We start from the raw sequence: 14373 nt of genomic DNA, 5'->3' as shown, positions 1-14373 counted from the left end.
CCAAAGCAATGTTGTCCCAAAAGTGGGGTTGTTAGCCCAGTGTGCAGACGCCAATTAGCACACAGAGCAGAGGTATTTTATTTCCTTCATATTTGTGCAAAGATGGGTGCTAGGTGGCAGTTCCACAAACCTAGCACACCGTGGTTAACATACAGTGACATTTTATACATTCTGAGTAGCTGTCATCAGTGGTTTTACAATTCCACTTATTCATCCTTGCTTCTATTGGTTCTCGTAAACCTCGTCTCCACTTAAAGGTACAGCGTGTTTTAAATTTACAGCACATGCTCAGTGGGTAGGGGTCTTTGCTCGGGCCGGGGGCTTTACTACCGGAGGTGTGGGTTTTACTATGTTAATTAGGACAGTTCACTCATGGTTCAAGTGATTCGCACTTGGGCTTTATCAGCGGCCTTGTTTTCTCATGCTTATCTCGGTATTTCCTTGCTTGACTGTATGGTGTCCTCCCGTTTCTTCTCTCAGGCCAGGTCTTGTTAACTGCTTACAGAGGTTGATTAACGTCCTCTGCCTTAACATCTTTTGCCTTATTTCTCGCATATCTCCAACAGCAATACAGTGAAAATGCCTGTATTTTGTCAGTGAGAGATGTCTGTGGCTTCTGTCACAACAGTCATGCTCCATCCAACAGCTTTTGTTACCATTCTCTTAAGAGGCTGATACGTGGCCATTTGTTTCACTATATATTACAATTTTAATTGATAAACTAATTGAACTAGAGCATTTTAAACAAGGCATCTCTCTCCTGGAGATCAGCTCGTGTCAGAGATGATCTTACTCAAACTGAAGAACTTACTCTTTAGCCCCAGAACAGTCAGAAAAAGGCTGTGTGCATAACATCCAGTAAAAAATAAGGAAATAAGTTAACTAAGTAGTCTTTTATGACTTCATTAGGGCTAGTACATTCTGTATTTTTCTTAATTTACCCGATGAAGGTAAAATATTAACATTTGTATATCAGTTATTAAATAGTTATTTCTGCACTACCTTGATCTCTCTTGGTTACCAGCTCACTCCAAAGGATAGTAGAGAACCAGAGCTAGGAACGTGTGCTCTAGAACAAAATGCATCAAGCCTGGGCTGCAGGAAGAGAGCGCACATGCACTCAGAAGAGCAACACATGGAAGGAAAATGTCAGGCTGCAATTTAAGCAAAAGAAACAATCTCATCAACACTTCAAATGTGGCTGCTGAAGGAAGATTTTTAAAATCCCTCTTACCAGTTCCAGAAAGAGATTATGAGCACCCTTACTAAATGGGCATTCATCTGGTTTGGTGTTCGTTTTTTTCTGGATACAGCAGGCTTGGCAAAGTGGTGTCCAAGAATCTCTCACCATTTACTACACATGAGGACAGATTAGGCAGTAGACTGGTTTAATCGTCTGGAACTGGGGTTTACATAAGCATCGACTGTTAATTTTTGCTATTATTAGTGTTTTTTGCGGGGAAGAAATGTGGGGAACTGAACCTTGAAAAGATTTCAACCTTCTGTACACAAGAAAGGAAGAGACTAGGGTTGCTGCAGAGGCACATGTTAGACCCTGTTTATGCCATTAAAAGGCTAGATTTGACCACCATTCTTGGAATCCTGTTATAGGGCAGTAAAAGAAATAAGCTCTGTCAAATGTCTGTTTGAGATCCTTGAAGAAGGCTATTAAGGAGAGGAATTAAGAACATGTTTTATAGGAGCATATGAGCATTGTAAGTATGGATAGCTATCACATTAACTTGCCTAGTCTACATTAGGCTATTAAAAACAGGCTCACTGGCAAGCAATACAAGACCAATCCTCCTACGACCACCCTGTCACTTCACTACAGTGACTGGGAAGCTATCTTATATACACATAAAGCAGAAGGCTCAAAAACACAAGTATTTAATGGGTTAACAGAAAAAACACATTTACAGTATAATAGTAATTCTCAGCTAGTCAGTGGTAAATGTTGGTACAGCTACTCGGGAAACAGAAGGGCTGTGAAAAGCACTGGTGTATTGTTTTATCGTAAGACATACGCATGAGTTTTGGGCTTGTTTTTCACTCTGTTCACATGTTTCTATTCTTCTGAGAGATTAACTGTAAGGTAGAGCCATCTGATACCCTGATACATCTGATAGAGACATCTGATACCCAGTTGGCAGCACAAATTAACAAATACTGCAAGGAAAACAGCCAAACACAGCAAGGTAAAAGAAGGTTGTCCTAGTCCTTTCATTCATTTTTTTAGAGGCAGAGGTTTAATATGTTTTTCTTTGTCAGCAAGGCCTCTACCTGCCAGGTCATCACCCTTGGCATCTGGGGGCCTCTCCGTGGGAGACAGGCAACCTGGCTGCTCTGTGGCAGCAGCATCTGCCACGATATCACCAGGGCTCTGAGCATGGAAGACACCTGAATGGAGCAGGTTTTGGGGGACTCCTCAGTATCCCCATGCTGGGGTTCAGTTAGTATTTTTGTCTTATGAACGTATGACAACACATCTACAAGCAAAGACCAGAAGAAGATGGGGTAAATAAAAGTTAATCTGCAATTTTATACTCAGTCCGTGTGAGTTCTTGCTTTTGAATGATGGAGGGACAATCAGCCTGTACATCACATCCATCTATATTCAATCAGACAGCTCTACTGATATGAAAAAGGCGATATTTTCATTTACCCTTTAACTTCTGGTTTTGTATAGCAGGTGCCATCTGTTAGTAGCAATGACTCCTGGTGCTGTGACTTGCCAGTTATAACAGTTTAATTTATATCAGCAGAAGGCATCAAAACCCCAGAGCTGACTACTTCCTGATATCCAGCATACAGAGAAAGACGTATCCATTACACAGCTAGCAAACGGTTTTGCACTAATTACATTTTCATTCTGTTCCAACTGGCGATCTCTGTTCTGATCATACATATATTTACCCCATGTTCACATCAACTGGAAAATTGGAGATTCAAGTGCACTGCTGCACACTGGAGCTCCCTTTCTGAAACCTAATTTTAGATGTTAGCAAACAAGCAGCAAGACAGGGAGAACAGATGCTGAGAAGTATATAGGCCTTGCCTATCTGTACTCTGCAATGTTTCTATGGTCAAGCAAAAGTACAAAGTTCTTGGGGCACACGTGATGCTGGCAAGCAACACTGAATGAGAAACCAAAATAAGCAGACACATTTCTGGGTACTGCATCTAGAAATGGGGGGGTGGGTCAGTGAAGGAAGGTAATTTAAGCTCTCTGTGTAGTTTTATTAATACCTGCTTCAAGCTACAGTGAAAAAAACAATTAAAAGGTATGCTCGTTGTACAACCTTTCTTTCTAGCACGCAACAGTGTGATCAAATAAAGTGCTTCTCAGCCAGAGAAAGAGGCTGAGCCCAGAAGAATCCATACCTGATCTTACAGTGAACTCAATATATCAGGAGATGGATTCTTGGCACTAAATCACGTCAGTGTGCTCATACAGTAAAGTTCAGACACAATCAATAAAACTGATAGTTCTTCCCCATATTAGCAGGTGTCAGTTGTTTGATTCAAGGTGACCCAGGCCCTACAGAACATGATTGAAAAGCAACTCCCCATTTTTAGCCGTTGTTACTATATGTAATAACTATTAAAAAGCAATTAAGATACTTAGAAGAAAAGTACTAATTAAAACACCCAATAAACTCTGCTCTGCAACTCAGTGATTACAATTCTATTGATTAATCTTGCAACATTTTTTTCAGCAAAGGAGAATAAATTTATGTTAATAGGTGAATAAAATGTCTAACTCCACCTACTACTTTTATTGTGCTCACCATAAGTGTCACGTACATCCATTTAGAAACAGACTGGCTAGCAAATCAGGTCCACTTTCCAAGATTAAGTTAAACCTTTGAAGATTCTGTCTTGGAAGAGGGATGTACCTCACTCAAAAGAGAGCAGCAGTAATATGTTTTATTGAGGTAAAACAATGATTTGATGAAGCTTGATGGAATTCAACAAAGTTCAATGGCAAGGTTCACCTTATTAAATTACTGCATGGAGGAAACAGACAAAGAAAAACTGAGTTAGAATGGCTCATACAGGGACCAGAGGCATGAAGAGTGAAGAGGACCCTCCTGCTGAGTCAGGAGGTTCAGAGTGGACCCTCTTGCTTTCTAAACTCCTTTCTGGAGCCTAGGTGCAGGTGGATCCAATCTTAGTCTAAGACTTGGTCTATGGTTCATGTCTAATGGAATTATTCATACAATGTTTATAACACCCAAGTAGCTACATAGATTAGTAATGCTTCGTAGTGTTAATTCAGCATGCTATCAGTCACTTTATGAGGATCCGTCACAGGTAAGGGATCCCTCAACCTTGAGGAGTAACCTCGAGAGGCATCCCTGCTCAAGGGGTGATCACTGCCATGCAGCCAGCTGCTTCAGCAAGGGGAGCTCAAAGCTTTCCCCAGCCTGACCATGTTTATAGAGTGAAGTAGTTGGCTGCTAGTCAATAGTATATACAAGACAGATGTCTTGTTTTAGCTCTGATATCTTGTTCTGTACTTTTGGTTATCTTGTACCTTTGGGTTTTAAAACCACCTTTCAAAATACGTTTCAAAAGAACTTCACTCCCTTTTATGTAAACCAGGGGCTTTCCAGCTTGCAAGTTCACCCCAAGGACATGAGGCCTGTTGCTTCTTGGTCAGCCTGAACCAAAGTATGGCTCAGAGTCAAGTGTAATCATCACATTCTCCCGTGCTGCAGGGTAACCCTGAGAATATCCATGTATACTACATTTATGCTCTTGTAACTTAAGAATACAAGTAAAATCAATATTTCTGCTCATTTTTAGACACAAAGCATTGTAACAGGTAATGTGGCTTTGCATAAGACAAAACTAGGCAGCAGGTAAAGCAAAGTGTGAGAAGTCTGTGGGTGGTTCCGAGTCATAAGACTAGACTTCTCTAAAATGAGGTTGGCTGAATCTACTCTTAAAGTAGAAGTAGCCTTCTTCCATTCTGTTTTTTGTGGTTAGTTTTTGGTAAGGTACATTTAGTCCTTAAATATTTCATTTGGGTTTTCCCCCCCAACACTACCACCAAAGAGGAAGACACTTGAAACAAATTCTTCTCATAACAGTTTCACTATTGTGTAACTATGTAGTTAACATGAAGTTTCTCCTGATTTATGCTAAAATAGATTAGACTAGTTCTTACAGATCTCAGATGTCTAAGCAGCCAAAAGCATCTCCTCTCTGATCTTCATCCTCAAATCTCCAACATTTGTGATTTCTTCCCATGACATACTCTACTGTTGTCTCCTAGCTGGTGTAGGACACACATGATTATTGACAAGCATGTCCCAACTGCTTTTCCTGCAGCAACCATTAATGAGACATCCCATGGAAGCTGTTTCTGCCAGCTTTTCTTTTGCCTTAAACAGAATATCCCAGAAACTAGCCAATTCTTTAAAATGTTTGTATTAACACCTGGCACAGAATACATACCTCTGTACGGCATGAATAGGCAGGATCCTCCATCTCTCCCTGTCTTGCTGGTATGTTATTTCCTCAGCAGCAAGTGTTACAAGTTTGATCCCATCTTAATAGAAACAAATCAATCTGGAAGTATGATTGATACTCACACAATTTCTCTCAATTACATAACACATGTGGGCTAATTGGATTTTGAAGGGGAGGACAAGGACATGATAGCCAGGCTGGCAGTCTCAAAGGGCTAAGCTTATGCTAAAGAAATACTCATGTGGCAAAGCAGAGAACAGGGGAGTGGAGACAAGTGCAGCAACTCCTGATGGATGCTGCCCTCAGTAGTGAAGTTGAAGAGTTTGTTTCTCTCCTTCACATGCACATCCAGTATCCCTGGCTTGGTCAGCTGACAGAATTTGCCAGTAATTATTACCCTGCAATCATTTGTAGACTCTAGGGTGTTTGGTTTATGTTAATTTTAAGTTTAATTAAAGAACAGAACTTTATTTCCAGGAATTTTCAAGCTTTGTCATCTTTGACAGTTTCCAAATTAAGCACAAAGAGCAGAATAAAGAAGTGATTTGTTGCAAAAACTTTAGTTGCACGTGAGTTACTTTGATCAGTATCAGGTCCTCAAATTGTTCTTAGACATGCTTTTCCATGTTGCTCTACAATTACACCTCTTAAGAGACCTGCATTGCTCCAATTAATCTCCCCTTCCTTCACATATCTATATGGTACACCCTTCAAGTTTTAACCCATTTGAGAGCCTTTGTAGTGTGCAAACTATTCAATCATCTTTAACTTTTGCTTGCATAGTTCCTAGCAATAGCCTATATCCTTTCCCAGGAGATGTTTATTTTGCATACAATGTGAGCAGCATTCCCTTACTTGTGTGTGACTTGCAAACCATCCAGAAGATCTACATTTGCCTCACAAATAGTTTCTTAACTGCTACCTCTTGCCATTCCCAAACACCTGAGCAGCAGGGGCGTCTTGTTCAGCTTAAGTTAACCTGCTTCATGAAACAACCACAAGCACTTACACATTGTGACTCCACTGCCAAAATTAGGAAGCATCTAGGCACGTCTAGACGAATTTAGCACACAAAATGTTGTTTATTGCTCAGCACTAGAAGCTTATGTCCACCAGCTGGGCCCATGACCCAAGCCACTTCCTGCAGCCAGGGAGAAGAGTGTTGTGGAGCTGCCCCCCTCGCACTCCTCTGGTGACGGGCACTGCAGCCCGAGCATTCCCATCGCCACACAGAGGGAAGGAGATACACGTCAACCAGCTCCAAGCCCTCACTGGATATCACAAATCTTCTAATGTTCATAGATACTCATCTTTCCATGTCACTCCTTCTCACCTCTGTCCTGTTTACACCATTTTGCTTCAAATTTGTTCTCCTTTCACATTACAGGCAATTACATCATTATTCTCATCATTATTCAAATAAGGTAAAGCCTTATTTCCGCCCCCCCTTGTTATAATTCACAAGATTTGAGTGGTTGTACAGATAGACCGACCCCCAACAGACAGGTTCAAATAAAATCTAAACATCTACAATGCAGACCACTCCTGAGATAATGACAGTTGTCATCTTACATACCATCATTTCAGAGATACTGTCATTTGCTAGACACAAAATCATCAACGGGCTTGTGAATTAGTGGGTGCTCATGGAAATTAAGGTAATTACTTATTCCTACCTAGACAAAGAAATTGAGCACTTCTAGCTATTTTTTGTGAATGAACCAAACATAGGTGTTCAAGGGAGGCAGAGCATTTTAAGTGAAGGCTACAGCATGAGAGATCAAACACCTGTAAAATAACAGGAAACAAGAACAGCTGGCAAATGTCTGTTGAAGATGCACAAGGGTGATAAGTATTGATTGCACCATTATAAGGAGATTACACAAAATACAGTGCACGTGCAGGACTATTGGGTTGAGCACAAAACTGCAGAGAGGAGTCCAAGTGCAGCACATCTCCCAGGTAGCACTGCAAAAATGAGTGAAAAGGAAACAAGAGAGAAAAGCTACTCTAGGAGCCTCAGCTCCACCTCCTCTGAAAAGATTCTACCACAGTGACACCCCTCGCTGCCTCAGGATGGCTGATCAGCTTCCACCCCAGCAAAGCCTTCACTCACTCTGAGCCCTGCCCAAGATCCATCTTGGTGCCACACTTCTCTACGGTGCTGCTGGTCTCATCACAGCACCTTCTCCAGGCCAGCCTCAGCTCTTTGGCTCCCTGAACTGTTCTTGCCCTAACTTCATACCTGAACTCTTAACACTGTAAGAAATCCAGGGTTAAGCAACTCATTAGTGCTTGGTTTCCCATTGTCTGCTAGGTACTAGTCAATGATGTTGGCCTAAATCCTTCTACCTAAACCTGCTTTAAGTAAACTCGCAAAGCAAGCATAGACTGTACAGTTAGCCTAAGGGAAGCCTACAGCCACACATTGCTTAAAATTCACAATACTAAGCAACCAGAACTTTCAAACTGTGGGCTTCTACATAAGGTTTAAAAACCTGCATAAACTTGAGTCCCAGTGGCTTCATATTGGAATTGCAAAACAAGTGTTATTTACTCAATCTGACTGCAAATTCTTGCCAGCATGAGTGAGTCTCTTAAGTCAAATCTTCTAGTCACCCCAATGCAGCAGCTTGCCAAACTTCAAGCCCTTACCTTAAAGCCATAAGCCTCTGGTAAAGCATCTCAGATACTTGCTAGTTATCAAACTGCTCATACTCATCCTTCCTGATCCTGAGCTTCTGCCTCCAGGTATCCAAAGCGGTCTCCAACCTAGATCTTTCTAGTCTTGTGCAGAGCCACTATTTTGGCTAACACATCTTGCTTCCCTGCCTTTCATCTTCCAGAAGCCTCCTGCCATTTATCAACACTATCAACCTCTTAAAGGCTTATTCCATTTTCAATTTGCAGCTTAGCATTTTTTGTGGTGCAGATAGTCAATAACTGTGCTGCTAGAGAGTAGACAGACTCCTCAGTAACACGGTGACTAGTCATTCAAACCAGCTTCCACACTAATCAAAGAAATACACAAAACACAGCCTGCCTTCAATAGTTATCTTCCACCTCAAATTCCGTATTGTCACACTTTCCTTCTCCACATTTCTTCTCCATATGAACTAATGAGGTTCTCATACACTCACTGGTATATTTCTGCCTACTTTATCTCTTTATGCAAGACCATTTCTGAAATTGCTGGAGAGAAAGAAGAGGAAACATTGCTTTTACTTCACCCGCTACAGAATTCACTGTACCCCAGCATTGCTTGTGGTCTCCTACACAAATACCACCTCAGCTCCAGCTCTGAAAGGGGAGCTGTACAGACTGTCTTCCCCTCACCTACCCATTATCTGTGATTTGAGCCCACCATCACTCAAATCAGGAGATTAGTGTATTAATACCTTACAGTCATCCTTTGAAGGGATGAAAGCAGGACACAAGGTCTGCTTTCTTACTGACATGCATCAAGTCCAGTTTCAAGTGACAACAGAGTCCACCGATCAGACACAAACTACACTGGCTAACAACATGAGGTACTGCGTCCTAGGAAAAATACTACACTTGTTAGCATGGAAAGAGGATCTTATAATTCACACAGGCTAACAAAACAGAAAGCAAGAACAGGTAGCAACTGTTGGGCAAAGAAACCTTCTGGCATCAGAGATAAGACACATGCCATCCCCTTTAACTATCACTAATTGGGAATCAGTGCAAGCCAGTCTGACAGAGCTCACCCAGCAGTAGATGTTCAAGAACTGATTGATTAATTATGGTACACATTGCTGCCTTATTCTTAACTTACAGAAATGTCCAGAAACTGAGGTGATTTATCAAATACATTATTTAACTGTTGTAAGCTATTAATACAGGAAATAAATGCAACTAAACTCACTGTGAGACGTTATGGAAGGAGAAGGTGCTTTTACTTTAAAAGTTATTTCATTTCTATTCGTTCTTTCATACTCCAAGCACCAAAGATGTATGTATCAGAGTAGCCAGGATCACCTGCATGTCACTTGGAGGACACAAAACAGCTACTGAGTCTTCTCTGCATCTCTTCAGGTCCTCTTGATTGACTATAACAGGAGTTTTAGTTACTTTTTGGACAGGTCCTGTAGGCTTCAGCAGTAATTCTAGCAAGAGCAATGAATTGCCTTGGAACCTTGCTCCCTTCAGCACCTTTAGGCCTTCAGTAAAGTTGCTGCCTATCATCTTTGTTTTCCTAATTTGACAGGCCTATCCTGACAAAAATAGGAATATCATCAGGGCTATAGTTTATCTTCATGTTGGCCTAAAAGGAAGAGAGAGTACAACGCAGCATGCTGTAAACTTGTTGCTATCCTCCTGCTGCCAGACTGCATATCAGGAAGCAACAAGAGCAAGGTCACTCCCTAGGGGACAGGCACCCAAGAGCAGATCCTACAGCCCGCAGTTCATAGCCCGCACCAGCCAGGGCCCAGACCCACAGTACTGGAGCAAGGGAAGCAAGCCAGACCTAGAGAAGACAGCCAAGAGTCCAGAGCATGAGACAACGTCATAGCAATGACACAGGTTCAGGGTTAAGCCAGTTCATAGGCTGAAGGCTAGATCAAGGAGCTCCATAGCTAGGCATAGGTACAGCTGTGGCTGGGCTGGGCTGGGCTGCGCTGAGGATCAGCACTCCTCTAACATGGCTCAGGTAAGGAGTAAAGGCCCAGGACTCAGCTTAAACAGAGTTCCTGAGCCCGTGCTGTGGGGATGAGGTCTCAGGTGATGCTGGTCAGGTCTATTAAGGCTTATTAGTGTCCTCAGAGCCCTGACACTGCAGGTCTTCTGCTGATAAGTCATATGTGTCATGGACATCTTGGGGTACAGGTCTTTGGGTGTGGTACAAACAGCATGCTCCTTGGTGCTTACCAGTTTTATTGCTGTTACATCTCCCTAGTTAGGGATCAACACAAGGTCCTTGCAACCCTTCCTCTATTGTTTTTCCTGCTGCTTTCGCATGCAAGTGATTCCATTCATAATCCAGTCACAGTACCTTAATACTTTTACTACAAATATCTATGTTAGGAAGTCAAAGCTATAAACCTATATATATAAACCTGTGTTTAGCTTCTCTAAGTAAATGTAAAATAGTGGTAAATATCCATTATTCTAGCAGACTAATGCTATGTCTGTATCATTGTATGTTGCAATAATAAAGAAGCAGGTACTTTTGGAAAGGACTTGACATTTTTAGATAGCCTTCTTTCACTCTTTGTATCACGTGACCTTTCCTGGAGATTATAGGGAACTGTAATCAACATTTTTCTTATTCTAAAGGGATAAGGCCTTATTATAGTTCTTGCTTTTTGAACTCACTTCCTAGCTGAGTGACACCTCTCTCAAAGCCCAAGTCATTATTGTGGATTCATTGGCTGTAGTGTAATCAGGACCAATGTAGTTTTGCCTGGACCAAAGATAATGTGGAGCTAAGAAGGTATTAGAAGTAATAATGGATCAAATGAGGACACTGATATTAAGAGAGCAAAGGTAGGCTCATAGGAAGTAATTAGGTGTAGGGTAACCTTTTTGTATTTTATATTACAAAAATAAAACTAAGTTGCCTACTCCAACTAGTTCTTCAAGCACTGTCTTAGAATAATGTTTCTAAGGATGGTGAGGACTGCCGTATTGATTCATCAGGCCAACACAGCCGCAGCCATGTGATTTGCATTAACAAGAACTGTGATGAGCTATCCATGGAAGCATCATAAATGTTATTTTCAAAATGAAATTATGCAGTGAGACCATTCTGCTTGATCTCAAAGCACATAATTGAACGTGTTAAACTGGTTGCATCACTCTGAAGAACTCAGGGTGGTATTATAGGGGATAGTCCAAGAAAAATCTGAACTTGCATGGGAAATTAGAAATTCCTTAATACATGCTATGGGCTAAAAGGCATTATGTAAGAAAAATACCATAATATGTAGATAGTGAACAGTCACAAGATCTGTAGTATAAAAGAAATGGAAGCCATTCTGAAGGCTTCAAGATGAGTACAATAGATGAATAAGATGTAATCTGCAATGTAATAAAAGTCTGCCAGTTGTAAATAAACAATCAATTGAAAATTACCTTGGGATATCTAAATGCATTTTCCTTGCTACAAGGCTATTTAGCCAGATGCGCTTATCTGTGTATCTTATTCTGAGACAGGAAAAAATTTCACCCTTTACAATGAGGTATTCAAGGCACCGTGTATATATAATGCATTAACTACATCTGAAAATTGCAGTTTCCCACACAGAGATGTCTGTATGGGTCCATCATTATGTCTGTCATTCTGAAGCTCTGCAGTTGCTCTGCAGTGGCTACAGCTCACCTCTCAAGACCCCTCACTTGCTTATCAGACTCAGAAGAGAGAACTGTAGCTGTTTCTAAGAATCCATGTCATCACTGCAATCTTGCTATCTTTCTCACCTTCACAGTCCTACTCTACTAGTTGGATCCCCTGGCTAAAGATCTGCAGTGTGACATAGTATATCTGCGCTAGAAGCCATAGCGGTTTCCTTGCTGCTCCTCCTTTCATGGAAGGATTGACAGAAAGCAGGCACTTGAAGGTGGGATGAGAAAACTAAGGGAAATGTTGTGTGTTCCTAACAATTATTGGGAAACGGAGACTCAGCTGGTGCTTCCATAGTGTTAAGGCAGTGTTGCCTCTTAAAAAGATGGTCATAAGACAGGAAGAAAGGAGTCATGGGATGTTTAGGAAGGGACTCCTGCATATAGAATGGGAAGGCTCCCACGCAACCCACAGATGGCATGGTCCGTTCTTGCTACAGTAAGCACCCCTCAGCGCCTAACGACCTGAAGCACCAGTGTTCATGGGTGCATGCACAACACCATAAACACTGTGGCAAATCCTTTCCTCATGGGAAACAATGAATTGTGGGTGAGGACAGATATGGTCAGTTGTGAGAGGCTGTCAAAATTTTATCAAGTTGAAATTGCAACTCTGAAAGATGCCACTCGTCTGTCACTACCCCTGAACATTTCTAAACTCAAACAGGCATTTTTTTATGATTAAGGCAGTCTCCCTTCCTTTTCTGTTTCTTCTTCAGTCTTAGACAAGAAAGATGAAGTAGTAGCTTTGTACACAGAACCATTTGTTTTGAAAAAGGAAAAACAAAGGGAATTTTCAATTGTTTACTAAGGTACACGACTCTGCTAGAGTTGTTCATGTAGAGGACATATTTTTGGAAACATACTCTGGTATCCTCTTCAACACAGCACATATCTTCAAAATCATTGAAAATAAAGTCCTCACTGAGAGAATCCCATCATCTCTTGTGCCTGGAGAACCAAGCCATAATTGTGTGTCAGTAAGTGAAAAAAAAAAAAACAACTGCTGTCAAACAAGACACAGTAGAAAGTATAAAGTTGTTTTACTGATATTTAAACTCATCTGTCAACCTCCTTTTTTACAGTTCAGTGACCTCCTGGCTCCTTAAGTACTAAACAGAGCTCTGAAGGGCAAGTGAAGGAAGATTTATGATTACTCACTTCAGCATAGGTCCATCTGGTGTCATAACCTGAAGGGAATCGAATACATTTAAGTAAACGTGATAGATCAATGTGACAGTAACACTGCCATAATTAGACAAATAGTAATAACAAGAATAATGCAAAAGCAATGTCTATTTATATATATCCTCTTAATGAACCGTTGTTTTGTAGAAAAAATTTTTAATGAAACTTGGCGAAGAATGTGTGCACAACCTATTCACTGACCCTAGAACAAGAATGTAAGCTATGCATAAGTAGCATGTGCAAAGGTTGTCAAGATGCCACATCTGGAAAGCCCTGCTTATGTTATCAGAAGAGCATATCCTGAAGGATGTCTAAGAAAAAAAGGAACTGCCTGTTGGAAAATCAGCCAACCACTGTACAAGAGTTACATAACTTTTTAACAAGAATAATTGTATAACAACCAATGGAAACAGCATGATCTTTAGATTGTGTACAAGGCTGCAAGAAAATGAACTAGTTACATCGGTGCCATTGTTTCAGAGCCAAGTATGCAGAATCAATCACTCCAGCATTCTTTAATGCTTCTTTTGCAAGTATTTTCTTGCTATCATTAAAGAAAACAAACCACAAGTGCTTGTGTAGGATTTAGTATCCAGCTCTTGAGGCCTTGTTGCAATGTGGGTGCAACTCTGCATTATGATACATTGAGACTATTGTATAGCTTCACAATGGATGAAAATGTACTCTTACAGACGCAGTTCTGATCTCTTCAGTTTTACCTAAGAAAGTCTTCCAGAATCATGATCTCTGTCTTAAAAAATGAAATATAGCAATGATTTTGGAAACCGGGTTTTAATCAAATAAAGCTGATCTTACAAAAGCTAGACACAAATCTCTGTGAGTAGTTGTCGCATTAAGAGTATGAGTCTGATGCGTAGCTGGGGGGAGAAAGCCCTCCTGTTGAGTCACAAGGTTCAGAAAGGACCCCCTTGCTTTCTAAACTCCTTCTCAGAGAGGAGCCTAGGTGCAGCTAGGTCCAGTCTTAGTCTCAGACTTTGTCAACAGTTTATGTCTAAAGGATTGTGTGTGTAGCCACTTATCAGAGTCAACGTTACCTGTCAGCCCTCTCAAGGACTTTCACTGAAACGGTTTCACAAAGTTGAAAAGATGATAGATGATTTATTAAGGCAACAGATATAACAAATTTGGAATTGCCGTTGCTAAATACACTTACTGCAAAAATGGAGCTCGAGTTAATAGTTCAGCGCTTTTGTTAACGATACTTTCCCAGGTAACATCTGACGTAGTTGGAGGCGTGAATCTTACCAAAGAGGCGTCCCTGCTTGGGGAGGAGAGAGGTCCAGGCCCGTTGACCCGTCCAGTAGTTGGAGTTCTCAT

Source organism: Platalea leucorodia, assembly GCF_965183815.1.
Source record: "Platalea leucorodia genome assembly, chromosome: 4".
NCBI classification, from domain to species: Eukaryota; Metazoa; Chordata; class Aves; order Pelecaniformes; family Threskiornithidae; genus Platalea; species Platalea leucorodia.
Note: the sequence above shows the minus strand (reverse complement) of the source record.